The sequence below is a fragment of the Humulus lupulus genome, chromosome 7, assembly GCF_963169125.1.
Source record: "Humulus lupulus chromosome 7, drHumLupu1.1, whole genome shotgun sequence".
NCBI classification, from domain to species: Eukaryota; Viridiplantae; Streptophyta; class Magnoliopsida; order Rosales; family Cannabaceae; genus Humulus; species Humulus lupulus.
The window spans coordinates 16,406,768-16,422,244 of NC_084799.1; the positions used below are offsets into that span (position 1 = coordinate 16,406,768).

General features: G+C 39.0%; 1 non-coding gene across 1 annotated transcript; it reads left to right on the forward strand.

The window, feature by feature from the left end:
• The first annotated feature begins 14,862 nt into the window (after positions 1 to 14,862).
• On the forward strand, positions 14,863 to 14,966 carry LOC133792844 (small nucleolar RNA R71). Its single transcript, XR_009874315.1, has one exon. It is a non-coding gene; the product is annotated as a small nucleolar RNA R71 (small nucleolar RNA).
• The last annotated feature ends 511 nt before the right edge of the window (positions 14,967 to 15,477 follow it).

The following is a 15,477-nucleotide window of genomic DNA, read 5'->3' on the forward strand; positions in this document are numbered from 1 at the left end:
AATTTTCCTTAGAGAGTTTGATCACCCGCCTTCGTATCGAGGAGGAAGCAAGGAAACAAGACTAGAAAGAAGAGGTGTTGGTTGTCTCTAACAGCAACCCCAAGAAGTCCACACCTGCGGTTCTGAAGCCTAATGGCAAAAAATTTAAGAATCAAAACCGCAACTCTAATTCAAATTCCAACCGCAACAACCAAAACACTCCTCGAAACAACAATTAGAGTCGGAACCATAACAGGAACCAACCTGGAAGGCAGTAGCCTCCACCTAAACAGAATGACTCTGGACAATTTCTTTGTTACAACTGTAACAATCCAGGTCATATGGCACGCAAGTGTTGGAACAAGCCAAGCACTGCTCCGCAGGCTAACTTGACTGAAGAAGCTTTTACAGCTATGATTTCTTAGATCAACCTAATTGGTGGATCAGATGGGTGGTGGGTAGACACTGGTGCTTCTTGCCATGTCTGTTGTGATCGTGCTATGTTTAAGACATACACTGCTGCTGATGATAAGAAAGTTTTGTTGGGAGATTCTCACACCACTATTGTTGCTGGGATTGGGAATATGAAGCTTAAGTTTACCTCGGGAAAGACTTTATTATTGAAAAATGTAATGCATACTTCTGAGATGAGAAAGAATTTGGTTTCTAGTTTCTGCTTAATAAGGTCGGGTTTACTCAAACTATTGGAGCTGATTTGTACACCTTCACTAAGAATGGTATTTTTGTTGGGAAGGGTTATGCTACTGATGGCATGTTTAAGTTAAATGTTGAATCTAATAAAGTTTCTCATTCTGCTTATATGTTGGTGGGATTTTAATGTTTGACATGCTAGACTTTGTCATGTTAATAAGCGCATTATTAAGAACATGAGTAACATTGGTTTAATTCCTAAAATGTTAGATAATGATTTTGAAAAATGTGATATTTGTAGTCAAGCAAAAATATCTTTGGATTCTTTGATCATGGATTGCTACCAGTTGAGCTTAATAGTGCAACACTCTCTCTGATTCTGAAGGTTGAAACTCCTACTAAGGCTGTGGAGTATAGACCCATAGCTTGTTGTAATACTCTTTACAAATGTATTTCAAAAATGTTATGTGGCAGATTGTATAAGGTTCTTCCTCTTTTAATTAATCAAAATCAAGGAGCATTTGTTAAGGATAGATTGTTGGCTCATAACATTCTCATCTTTCAGGATATTATTAAAGGTTATAAGAGGAAAAATATATCCCCTAGATGTGTGATGAAAATTGACCTTAGCAAAGCGTATGATACTGTAGATTGTCAATTTTTGGAGGATATTCTTAATGCTTACTGTTTTCCCAGTCGGTTTATTCGATGGGTTATGATATGTTTGAAGGACACATCTTACTCTATTATGATGAATGGTAGGCTTCAAGGGAGCTTTATTGGTAGAAAAGGTCTAAGACAAGGGGACCCTATATCTCCCTTGTTGTTTGTACTAGTCATGGAATACTTCACTCGGCTTCTTATTCAAGCTTCTTATAGCAAGGATTTCAGGTTTCATCCTAATTGTAAAAAGCTTAAATTAGTTAGCCTTTGTTTTGCTGATGATTTGGTGTTGTTTTGTAAGGGAGCTTCTAATTCAGTCTAGATTATCAAAGAGTGTTTCACATCTTTTAGTCTTGCTTCTGGTTTAACAGCTAATTTGGATAAATCTCAGGTTTATTTTGGGGGTTTGGCAAAGGAGGATTCAAAGAATATTCTGGCTAGGCTTCAATTTGCTGAAGGATCATTTCCTCTAAAGTATCTTGGAATTCCTCTCAGGCCTACTAAATGGAAGGCTGGAGACTGTACTGTAATCATAAAAAAGATTCAACCGAAGCTTCACACTTGGTCCAGTCGTCATCTATCATTTACTGGGCGTGCACAGCTTATTCATTCTGTGTTATTGGGCATAAGGTCGTTCTGGATGAATATATTCCTTCTTCCCAAGAGTGTCATTTATGAGATAGATCAATTATGTAGAAGGTTTTATGGGGGACTAATGACAGTAATAGGAACAGAAGCAAAATGCATCTCACTACTTAGGATCAGGTATGCTTGCCTAAGAGTTTGGGTGGTATTGGGTTTAAGGAAGGGTCCAAATGGAATAGAGTGTTGTTAGCTAAGTTCCTTTGGCCTATTTCATCTAAACAAGACATCCTCTGGGTGAAATGGGTGGATGCCATTTATCTCAAAGGGCAGAATTTTTGGGAGAATAAGATCAAAACTGATGTGAGCTGGTACTGGCGAAAGCTTGTCAATTTGAAATCTGTCATCACTCGTGGTGATCTGGAGGATGCAATAAAGAACAACAAAATTAATCTGAGAAAGCTCTATGTTCAGATGTTAAATAAGGAGAGAGTTCATTTTGCTCGTGTGGTCTGGTGCAATCTGGCTGTTCCCAAGCATAGATTTATTTTATGGCAAGCTACTCTTGGGCACTTACTCACCAGAGATCAGCTTTTTCACTGCCATTTGAGTATTGCTTCTTTACTGTGTCCGATTTGCGAGCTGAAGTAGGAAACTCATGCCCATCTGTTTTTTTATTGTCATTTTTCTCAGCAAGTTAGATCAAAAGTTGCTTATTGGCTGGGAAGTGATATTTGGCCGGTTAAGTATGAAGAGTGGTCCTCTTGGATGATTGGGAGACCTAAAGGTCTGAAGCAAAAAATAGCAGCAGCTGCATTGGCTGCTTCAGCTTATATGATATGGTGGAATCGTAACACTTGTTTATTCAGATTTTACTCTATGATAGTTGATAGTATAGATCATTTGATCAAGTTTTATTTGAAAGCTAGAATTTCTAGACTTCCTAGGACAAAGATTGGGAAAACAGATTTAGCTTTTGCTGAGAAGTTTGACCAGTTGTAAAGTTTCTGGCTGTGGGTGCTCTTTTAGAGCTTGAGTTGTATTTGTTTTGTTGAGTTTCAATATATTCTCCTTTCATCAAAAAAAAACTAAGACACCACATAAATTAGTTACTAGAGAATCTGAGCCTTTAGATTTAATTCATTTAGATATTTGTGAACTTGATGGAACGTTAACTAGGAATGGGAAACGTTATTTCATCACTTTTATTGATGATTGTTCTGACTTTACTTATGTGTACTTAATGAAAAATAAAAGTGATGCGCTTGACATGTTCAAATTATTTGTGACTGAAATTGAGAATCAATTCAATAAGAAAATTAAAAGGTTTCATAGTAATAGAGGAACTGAATATGATTCAAGCATGTTTATTGAGTTTTATAATTCACGTGGCATTGTACACAAAACCACTGCACCATATTCACCTGAAATGAACGGTAAAGTTAAAAGAAAGAATCGAACTTTTACTGAATCTATTGTGGCTATTTTATTGAATTCTGGTGTTGCATCTCATTGGTGGGGTGAAATTTTTTTGACTGTTTGTTATGTGTTGAATAGAGTTCCTAAGTCTAAGAGTAAAGTTTCACCATATGAGATCTTGAAAATAGGGTCACCTAACCTGTCTTATTTCAGAACGTGGGGTTGTTTGGCTTATGTTCGTATTCCTGATCCTAAGAGAATTAAGCTAGCAAGTAGAGTCTATGAATGTATATTTATCGGATATACAATTATAGTAAAGCATATAGGTTATATGATTTAAATGCGCATGTTATTGTGGAATCAAATGATGCTGATTTTTTTTAACATAGATTCCCTTTTAAATTGAGAAATGGTGGGGGTGCATCTACTAGCAACATTCCTACGATTAAGAGTAATGAGCATATTGAGGATAGAGAATCAGAACCTAGGAGAAGTAAGAGAGCTAGAGTTGCTAAAGATTATGGTTCTGATTTCCGTGTCTATACATTAGAGGAGGATCCTGCTAACCTCCAAGAAGCTTTGTCTTCTTTAAATGTTGACCTCTAGCAAGAAGTCATAAATGATGAAATGGACTCTCTTGAGTCTAACATTACGTAGCACTTAGTTGATTTACCTCCTGGTTGTAAGCCTATAGGTTGTAAGTGGATTTTGAAAAAGAAATTGAAACCCGACGGTACTGTTGATAAGTACAAGGCTCGTCTTGTAGCCAAGGGTTTAAGGCAAAGAGAGAATGTAGATTTCTTTGAGACTTATTCACCTGTTACTAGAATAACATCCATTAGAGTATTGATTTCCTTAGCTTATGTTCATAACTTAATTGTGCACCAAATGGATGTTAAGACTGCTTTTTTAAATGGTGAATTAGAAGAGGAGATTTACATGGACCAACCTGAAGGGTTTGTTATCCCTAGTCAGGATCATAAGGTTTGTAAACTTGATAAGTCTCTATACGGTCTTAAGCAGACACCTAAGCAATGGCATGAGAAATTTGACAATTTAGTCATCTCACATGGTTTCAAAGTGAATGAAAGTGACAAATGCATTTACTATAAATCTGAGAATGACATTTGCACTATTGTATGTCAATATGTGAATGACTTGTTGGATTAAAATCCTATTTTATACGCACATATGTATAATGTATAATGCTATTATAAAGTGTGATATAAAATTAAGTGACCAATTATATTATAAATATCATGGGGTATTAAGGTGTAATGGATTTAATGTGTAAAAACAGGAAAGTGAATTTTTAATTTTATAATGGGCAAAATTGGAAATCACTAATTATAAATTAGGGTTGTGGTCCCTTATATATATGTATCATTCTATTATGTTTGTTGTAACGCCCTGGTTACCCCAGAATAGTTACAGTGAATCGGAAATTTAACTTGTTACCCGAGTCATTTGGTTAAAAACATGCTTCTAATATTATTAACAGGCTAAGGTGGAAAACCAATCAAAAGGAAATGAAATATTTTATTTAACGCATAAAACTGTTCATGGACCCATAAAAACATTTACAAGTTATTTACAACTCAAAATGGTCATTATTGTTACAAATTTACAACCCGCTGACCTAAGCGGCAAAAATAGGGTAATCCCCCTAGTTCCTCTAGGAACTCCTTGGCCGTGATGGTCAAGCGGCTGCATATGTACACAGCACCACCTAAGCTCTCCACTCAAGGCTGGGTGAGCTTTTCTTTCCCTTTACCTGCACCACATAGCACCCATGACCAAAGCCCAGCAAGAAAATACAATATAGCAAACATATAATATCAAATGATGATCATGATAATAATACAGAGCTTATAGCTCTGAATAGATGAGTGAATATCACTTTGTGTGTTACAATAACCATGAAAGAGCTTATAGCTCTAATCAGATGAGTGATTTAACACTTGAGGTTCTGGTAAACCATAATGAGTGACTGACGAGCAAGTCACTAGCTTAAAAAAAATGAGAGACTGATGGGTAAGTCTCTAACTTAACAGATGAGTGACTGATGGGTAAGTCACTAGCTTAACAGATGAGAGACTGATGGATAAGTCTCATGGGCTCAACACCCACAACCATGTGACTAAATAGTCAATGTGGCTCTAAGTGACTAGCCTTTGGCTAGACAAATGCTTATAGTATTCATCGAACTTGAGGTCGGTCCGGAATTAATGCTCTTTTGAGTCATTTAATGCAGATGTCGATTAGATCTAATCTTTATTGGCTTGCGTTGAACACACTAAGGCCATTCCTAACGTATGAGTCAGCACTGTGTGACCAGTGCCCAGTACCACTGCCGAACTTGACTAATGAGTCACAGCTTCACAGTTGATACTGACATCTTTGCCAATTCTGACTAATTATTCAATGCCATGCACAAGTAAACAATGCTATCAGTATATATCATATGTCAAGTATCCAAAAGTAAGCCATTCATCATGCTTACTTAATAGTTACTAGCATAATTATGATGCTGATGATCTTGATGATGTCTAGCCTCCTCTTCTTCTCCGAGCCTCTAATCTCTGTCTAATCTCTTCCAAAAACCGTGCTTAGACCCTAATTAAACTTTTCCTTATATATCCCTTGCAAAAAGCCCTCTTTTGCCCTTCAAAAATCTCAATTTACGTTTTCCGTACGACTCCCGGCGCTGCAGCCCCATAAACAGGCGCTGCTGCGCTTCAACTGTGCCAAAAACGAGCCTCTGTTTCAGTCAGGCGCTGCAGCCCTTAAGGATGGCGCTGCAGCCCTAATTCAGCCCAGAAATAGCGATGCAGCCCCTGAATATGGGGCTGCGGCCCTAATTCACGAATTTTGCATTTTTCTTCGTTTCACTCCCGTTTTGTACCAATTTCTCGCCACTTTTCCTTGAACCCTACACAAACAAAACACAAGCATAAAACCAAACAAAAACACCCTAAACACCTACAAATTAGATATAAAATGACACTAATAAGTGAATCTAAAATTCACTTATCAAACTCCCCCAAACTTTGAAAATTACTCGCCCTCGAGTAATACTCAAAACAAAAACTAAATAAGAAAAACTAAACACACTCACACAATGCGAATCAATCCAATAATAATAATCAAGCTTCAATTTCCTTAATACCATGCTCACATAAAGCTTAAGAAATATCCCAACAACACAATCCAGAATTTCAATCTCAACTATTGCCATAATCAACTAATTATCATTCACATCCTTTAACTATTTACCATAATGATTAAAACTCAAGTAATTGACATAGTTATGCACATCAAATTCTCACAGTCATACCACAATCCATATTATTCCATAAGTTTGCATTACTCATTATTCTCCACTAATGTAAACAACGCATGCTTAAGAATCAATAGGACTTTAATGGCTTACAATGTATGGCTTAGGTAAGGTAGATAAGAAAGTCATTTAGGCACTAATACCATAAGCATACCAACCTTTCAAATAACCATGGACACATAAATTCCAAACACCCATATTGAACACCCTTGACATGAATGAGAGATATATATATTTCTCTTTCTTCCTCGTTTCTTCTTTAGTTATTATATATTTTTTTCTTTTTCAGCTCTCTTTTTTTTTTTTAACATTCACTCCCCAAAACTTTGTGTATACAATATATTTCCTTAAGGGAGTGAGGCTCCATGATAAAATTTTTCTCTTTTTTTTTTTTTTTTTTTTTTTTTAAGAAGAAACTTTCTCTCATTCATCTTTTCCTCTCTTGAAAACCCAAACTACTTTCCATTACAAAACCCCTTCCCACATTATCTTTGTATGCTCATGATATTAATATGGTTAGGATATTTGATAAGATTTTCGTTAGGTTTCAACAGTTTTGGAGTTTCAACAAAAATAGGCCTAGGCTCAATTAGGGTGACTAAGGATACAATTTTGTCTCGGGTTGGCTATAAAGGCTCAAACGGACCAAACAAAATTGCCTACATCATCTTCTTAAGCACACATTATCTAGGATTTCGTCTCAAATAACAAGTAACACAAATTCTAGAGTAATCAACCAAATCTTTCCACAAATCCCATTTAACATGCATAACACAGTCAATTAGCACGAATTTAATAATCATGGCAAAAAGTTCAATCTTTCCTCATACATTAGTCAACCATGGCAACAGACAAAATCAAGCACACGGATTCAAAGTGGTTTTATTTCTTAACTTTATGTTCATAGCATTCATTACTTAACCTTGACTTTTATTATTGACTTGATTCGAACACGACTCATAACACCCCGACTCTAAACACATATTTACAAAACAAAAGAAAACTTTCGTAAGAAATCCCTCCCCCAAACTTTGAAACAAACATTGTCCCCAATGTGTAACTACAAAGAAAAGGAAAGAAACTTACAAAAAGTCCATGCTTACGGATAAGGAGATGGTGGTGGTGGTGGTGGTGGTGGTGGTGGTGGTGGATCTTGCATCCCTTGAAACGGAGGGGGATAAGCGAAATAGTTATTCTGTCCTCTGTTCAACGTCCATTGAGCTACCAACAAATTTAGTTGATCCACCTGACTATGCTCATATGCCTCCCGAGCAGCCAAATAGTTATGAGTGATCGTGTTTTGTTGAGCAATGTAGCGCAGCATGTCATGCGAGTATTGCATATTACAATCAATTGGACCACCAAGAGCCAAAGGGACATCCACATTCATTGGCCCCTCCACATTCTCCGGAACACTATCATCCTCTTGATTGTCAAGGTCCTCGTCATCACTCTCCCGCCTTCGTCGTTGGCCTTGTCGTCGTGGAGGTGCGGCTGGTGCTACTAAAGATGCATTAGGATAACGTGCAATTCTTGCTTTAGTAAGTTTCCCTTTGACTGGCACCACTATATCAGTTTTTTCCCTTGGTACTTCATACACTACACACATATCGGTGATCAATGACCCAAACGGAAATCCCCCAGTAGTGGTGCCACGAAGAACAAACCTCATACCCTGACGAATAATTCGTCCAACATCGATGGTCATCCCCTTCATGATAGCAAAAACCAACCTCATTCGGTCATTCGTCATATGGCTAACATGACTAGTTGGGATCAATTTGGCTGCCACAAAATAAAACCATGCACGAGCTTCTTGATTAAGTTGCCATAAAAACATCCCATTGGGCTCATCATGAGCATATGCAATTCTAGCTCCTGGGCAACCCAATGTTTCCGCTATAAGAACATGATCATGCTGATCTTGTAGAAACAATTGGTACTCATCATGCTGATTATCAAAGCTCTTAGTATTGAAAAAATCATCGATAGCCTTATAACTCCCCACTGGTAGCCATTTTCCTCTCACAAAACATTCCCCCTTCTCATTCAACTCCGGAAAATTCGCATAAAATTCATACACCCAAGAGATATTCATTTTAATATCCGGTTGTTTCACAACAGATTCCCACTGCCTACCTTCTATGTTGGCTCTAATTGGCTCAAAGATAGCACACGAACTAGGTTGAGGATCATATTCAATACCTCTCTCCTTGAGCACCGGTTTCCCCATAAAAGAAGTATATCGATCTTCCGCCTCCTTACTAACGAATTTGGTGGTATCAAATGGTGGTGCCCTAGAGGATGAGGGTCTTGAAGATGATGGTCTTGAACTATTTCTCTTAGGCCCCATGGTGACTCGGAACAACCCGCCAAACACCCAAACAATATCCCACTTTCTAATTAATCACAGATTAACCCCCTTAACAACTAAACAATTCCACCAAACTTAATTCACAACTTCTTCCTCACTACAATTAAGCAAAAATCACCAAGAACAGTCACTTAGGCAATTTCTCAAACACTTGGTGGGCATCAATTATTCTCACTCTTCCCTTCCACTTTTCTCTCAATCTTAATTCCCCAAATCACAATAGAACTTCAAAAACTATCCAATAATCATCAATTCCAACACAGCAAGTCACACATTCATCAAAATCAAAATTGCCCCTTACATGAAATATCCATTCAAGAACTTAAGTGCTCCAAAGAGATGAGTGAATGACTTACTTGATGAATGTGAGTGTCTTGTGATCTTCAATGAACTACTCCCCTCATAAAATTTGGCCAAACACCCTTGAAAGGTCAATGAAAACTTGATTACAATGGAAGTTGATGTGGTATTGATGATTAGGGTAAGGAAAAAAATTTCGAGTAAAAAAATGGGATGAGAGATTTGATGATTTGGGATGAGGAATGGTGATGAGAGGAATAGAATTTGATGATTTGAAATTTAGGAATGAGGAAAGAAATTAGAGTTAAGGGTGTGGGATGTTGATTTTTCGGAGTAGGGAGAAGAGAAGAGGAAAAAAAATGGTGGTTAGAGAGAAAGAGGGAAACAAAAAAAAGTTTAAAAAAAATCTTTTATTTTTCTGTTCGAAGTGGCGCTGCTGCGCTACATAGGGGCGCTGCGGCGCTACTTGTCCTGAAGCTCCAGATTTCCCTCGCGAATTAGCGCTGCTGCGCCTGATGGTGGCGCTGCGGCGCTTGGGGCTGCTCAAAAACACCCTCTCTGTTTGGGTGTGGCGCTGCAGCCCTTAAGTAAGGCGCCGCAGCTCTAATTCCAGCCCCCAATTGCGCTGCAGCCCTATAAAGTGGCGCTGCAGCGCCTGAACACTGCTTTTCATCATCTTTTTTTTTTTTTTTCACGATTTTCACGGCTCAAAATAAACTTAATATTTACAAAATAAATAAAATAAAATAAACTAAATAAAAATAACAATACAAAAACAATGGGTTGCCTCCCATTAAGCGCTTAATTTATCGTCTTTAGCTAGACATTGATGACGCTTCAGTTGCTGTCTTGGAGATACATCGTCTCCACCTTCTTGTGAATTTCACCAAAATAATGTTTCAACCTTTGTCCATTCACTTGAAAAAGTGAACCGTCATTATTCCTTAATTCCACAGAACCAAAAGGAGAAACTTTGGTGACAACAAACGGACCAGACCATCTTGACTTTAGCTTACCGGGAAATAACCTCAAACGAGAATTGAAAAGTAAAACTTGTTGTCCCGGCACAAATTCTCGCTTTAATATCATTTGATCATGATATTTCTTTGTCCTCTCCTTGTAAATACAAGCATTTTCATATGCATCATTCCGGAACTCCTCCATTTCATTCAGCTGCAATAACCTCTTCTCACCCGCTGCTTGGTAATCAAAATTCAGCTTCTTGATCGCCCAGTAAGCCTTGTGCTCCAATTCTACTGGTAAGTGACAAGCTTTGCCAAATACTAGTCGATAAGGAGACATGCCGAGAGGAGTCTTGTACGCTGTTCTGTAGGCCCATAAAGAGTCATCAAGCTTTTGAGACCAATCTTTTCTATTTAAATTCACTGTTTTCTCCAAGATAGATTTGATCTCTCGGTTTGATACCTCAGCTTGGCCATTAGACTGAGGGTGATAGGCCAAAGCCACCTTATGTCGAACACCATACTTCATCAAGAGTGGTTTAATAACTTTGTTGCAGAAATGTGTTCCTTCATCGCTTATTATCGCTCTTGGAGTTCCAAAGCGATTAAATATGAACTTCTGCAGAAAATAAGAAACCACCTTGGAATCATTTGTAGTAGTAGCTATCGCTTCGACCCACTTTGAAACATAATCAACAGCGAGTAAAATGAACAAGTTCCCGAAAGATGGTGGAAAGGGCCCCATGAAGTCAATGCCCCACACATCGAATAATTCCACCTCTAAAATCACATTCATAGGCATTTCATTTCTTTGCGAGATATTTCCAACTCGTTGACATCTATCACAGGTCTTGACAAAAGTGTAACAATCTTTAAAAATTGAAGGCCAATAAAAACCCGATTGCAAAACTTTCGCTGCTGTACGCGATGGCCCGAAATGCCCACCGTAAGGTGCCGAATGACACTGCTCTACTATTGATTGAGTCTCTTCCATTGGTACACAACGACGAATTATTCGATCCGTACTCATTTTGAATAGGTATGGATCATCAAAGAAGTAGTATTTAGAATCATGAATCAATTTCCTCTTTTGATGTGCATTAAAATCAGGAGGTAGCTTGCCACTAACCAGGTAATTCACGATGTCGGCATACCATGGAAGTTCTGTTGATACAGCCAGCAGTAACTCATCCGGAAATAATTCTTTGATCGAGTCTTTACATTCGGCATCTTTATTCTCTAATCGTGATAAATGATCTGCCACAAAGTTCTCTCTCCCCTTCTTATCCACAATCTCAATGTCAAACTCTTGAAGTAACAATACCCAACGTATCAGTCTTGGCTTAGCCTCCTTCTTTGCAAACAAATAACGCAGTGCTGCATGGTCTGTGTATATAATAACTTTGGAACACAAGAGATATGGTCTGAATTTATCGCATGCAAACACCACCGCTAATAGTTCTTTTTCAGTGGTTGAGTAATTTCGTTGAGCATCATCAAGAGTCTTGCTCGCATAATAAATAGCTCAAAAAATCTTCTCTCTTCGCTGGCCCAAGACAGCCCCTACCGCATAATCACTCGCATCGCACATAATCTCGAATGCTTGACTCCAATTCGGGACACTCATAATAGGGGCTGAAACCAACTTCTCTTTTATCGACTCAAATGCCTTCCTACACTCTTCATCAAAAATAAAATCAGCATCTTTTTCTAGGAGATTGCATAATGGCTTGCTGATTTTCGAGAAATCCTTGATAAACCTCCTGTAAAAGCCCGCGTGCCCCAAAAAACTTCTTATCCCCTTGACATTCACCGGTGGAGGAAGCTTCTCAATGATGGCTATCTTGGCTCGATCTACTTCAAGACCTTCCTTTGAAACTCGATGCCCCAAGACAATCCCCTCTTGAACCATGAAGTGACACTTCTCCCAATTTAGCACAAGGTTCTTCTCTTCACACCTACAAAGGACCAATGCCAAGTTGTGCAAGCACTGGTCGAATGACGACCCAAAAACAGAAAATTCGTCCATAAATACCTCCATGATCTCTTCTACCATATCTGAGAAGATGGCCATCATACACCGCTGAAAAGTGGCAGGTGCATTACAAAGTCCGAAAGGCATCCTCCTGTAAGCAAAAGTGCCGTAAGGACATGTGAAAGTTGTCTTTTCCTGATCTTCAGGAGCGATTGCTATTTGATTATAGCCTGAATAGCCGTCTAAGAAGCAGTAATGTGTATAGCCAGCCAAACGATCGAGCATCTGATCGATAAATGGAAGTGGGAAATGATCCTTTCTAGTCGCCTTGTTCAACTTCCGGTAATCAATACAAACTCTCCACCCCGTCACTGTTCTTGTCGGAATCAATTCATTGGCTTCATTCTTGATCACTGTCATTCCCCCTTTCTTTGGTACAACTTGCACAGGACTAACCCAACTACTATCCGAAATAGCATAAATGATCCCAGCATTCAATAGCTTCAGTACTTCTGCCCTTACTACTTCTTTCATGGCTGGGTTCAATCGTCTTTGATGCTCAATCGAAGGCTTATAATTTTCTTCAAAAAGAATCTTGTGCATACAAACAGTTGGGCTTATTCCCTTCAGATCTGAAATTTCCCATCCTATGGCAGATTTATATCTCCTCAAAACTCTTAGCAATTTTTCAGTTTCACATTCTGAGAGTTTTGATGAAATTATCACTGGGCAAGTGAAATTCTCCCCTATATACTCATAACGCAAGTGCTCTGGGAGTTGTTTCAAATCTTTCTTTTCCACCACTTCCCTCTCGACTCCTCCTTCCTTGGCTTGACAAAGAGTTTCTTCTACTTTAATACTGCTAGCACAAGGAATAGCACTGAGAGCCATCACACATTCAGCCACTTCGTCACCCACAAACTCACCATTCACCTTTTTCAAATCAGCCTGAGTAATACTAGAATTAAGGCAGTGTTGTAAAGGATCAGCACATAATTCTTTTCTCATCGTCTCTTCTACTACTACCTCAATAGAATCCACACGGTGACATGTGCTCGTGTTGTCATGCTGCTGTAGTGCTTGATAAATGTTAAATTTAACCTCTTCATTGTTAACCCTCAGTGTCAAATGACCACCTTGTACATCAATAAGAGCTCTTCCAGTAGCTAAGAATGGACGACCAAGAATAATGGGGATTTCATGGTCCTCCTCCATATCCAAAACCACGAAATCAGCGGGAAAAATAAATTTGTCCACCTTAACCAACACGTCTTCAATCACTCCCCTAGGATAAGTAAGTGACCGATCTGCCAATTGAAGAGTAATGGTTGTGGGCTTCACCTCTCCTACCCCCAATTTCTTGAAAACTGAAAGTGGCATCAGATTTATACTCGCTCCAAGATCACACAAAGCCTTATCAAAGGACGACCCTCCAATAGTGCATGGTATAGTAAAGCTACCCGGATCTTTCACCTTTTGAGGCAACTTCTTCTGTAGGATGGCGCTGCATTCTTCTGTTAACTTCACAGTTTCAAAGTCTTCTAATCTTCTTTTCTTAGACATAACTTCTTTCATGAATTTCACATAATTAGGCATTTGCTCAAGAGCATCTGCAAAGGGAATGTTTATGTGAATTCGTTTGAAGATTTCTAGAAACTTTGCAAACTGTTCATCTAATTTCTTCTTCTGAAATCGTTGAGGGTATGGAATGGGAGGTTGATACACTGGAAGGCTATCTTTCTTCATGTCATTCTGGTCACTTCCACTCTGCTTCTTGGCTTGCTCTTCTTTGTCTACCTCTCGTACCACTGGCTCAACTTTCTTCTTTGAACTAGCTTGAACATCACCCTCTTTAAGCACCTTACCACTTCTCAAAGAAACTGCTTGGCATGATTCCTTTGGATTTACCACAGTGTCACTAGGAAAACTTCCCTTCTGATTCGAATTCACCGCATTAGCTAATTGCCCCACTTGAGTCTCAATTTTCTTCATTGAAGCACCCATGTTAGTCATATGGGTTTCTATATTGTCGAGTCTTGCTTCATTCTTTCCGAACCTCTTGTTAGACTCCAAAATAAAAGTGCCCAAAATGTCTTCCAACGACTGCTTTTTCTCTTGTTGCGGTTGAGAATTGAATCCCGGAGGTGGTTGCAGCACATTTTTATTATTGGCATAAGAGAAATTCTCATGGTTTCGCAATCCTGGATGATAATAATTAGGCATGTTGTTGCTTCTGTAATTATTGGGGAAGGAGCGGTTTGCCATAAATTGGGCTTGTTCTGGACTCATTTCTTGCCCCTGCATTGCAGCAGCCGCTGCTACACTCTCCATAACCGTTGGATTATTTTGCGCTGATAGAGCAGCCATTTGGGTTTGTAGAGCAGCAATTTGGGCATTCAAGGCTGTCATTTGATCAACTTCATACAACCCAGCAACTTTCCTTGGTCCTGACCTCTCATTAGGCCACTGATAACTGTTGGTGGCCATTTCCTCCATCAAAGTGAAGGCTTCATCCGCTGTCTTGGCTAATAGAGCACCCCCTGCAGCAGCATCAACTATTGTTCGTGTTGGAGCGTTCAACCCTTGATAAAAAATCTGAACTTGCATCCAATTTTGATAACCATGTTGTGGGCAACGTCGTAATAATTCCTTAAACCTCTCCCAAGCCTCATAGAATGGTTCTTGATCTAACTGTCGAAATTGTCCAATATCGCTGCGTAACTGGGCTGACTTGGAAGGAGGGAAAAACTTAATCAGAAACTTTCTTGCCATCTCATCCCATGTCGTAATTGTTCCAGGCTGCAAAGATTGCAACCAACTCCTGGCTCTTTCCCTCAAGGAGAAAGGGAAGAGACGCAATCTGATGGCGTCATCAGTAACGCCATTCATCTTCACTGTGGCACATACCTCCAGAAATATGGCCAAGTGAATGTTGGGGTCTTCAGTAGCTAGACCCCCAAACTGATTTTGTTGCACCATGTTGATTAGTGCAGGTTTCAGTTCGAAGTTGTTGGCAGCAATGGCTGGATTTGCTATTCCAGTGAGATTCTCATTCACAATAGGCATGCAAAAATCACGCACTGCCCGCTGCGCTGGATTAAGAGGAGCCCCAGCAGCTGCTGGTTGATTGTTATTATTGCCATTGCCACCGTTGTTGTTCACCCCGTTGTTGTCCATATTAAGCTCTTCAGCCCTTTTCTTTGTTCTCAACTGACGGAGTGTGTGCTCAATT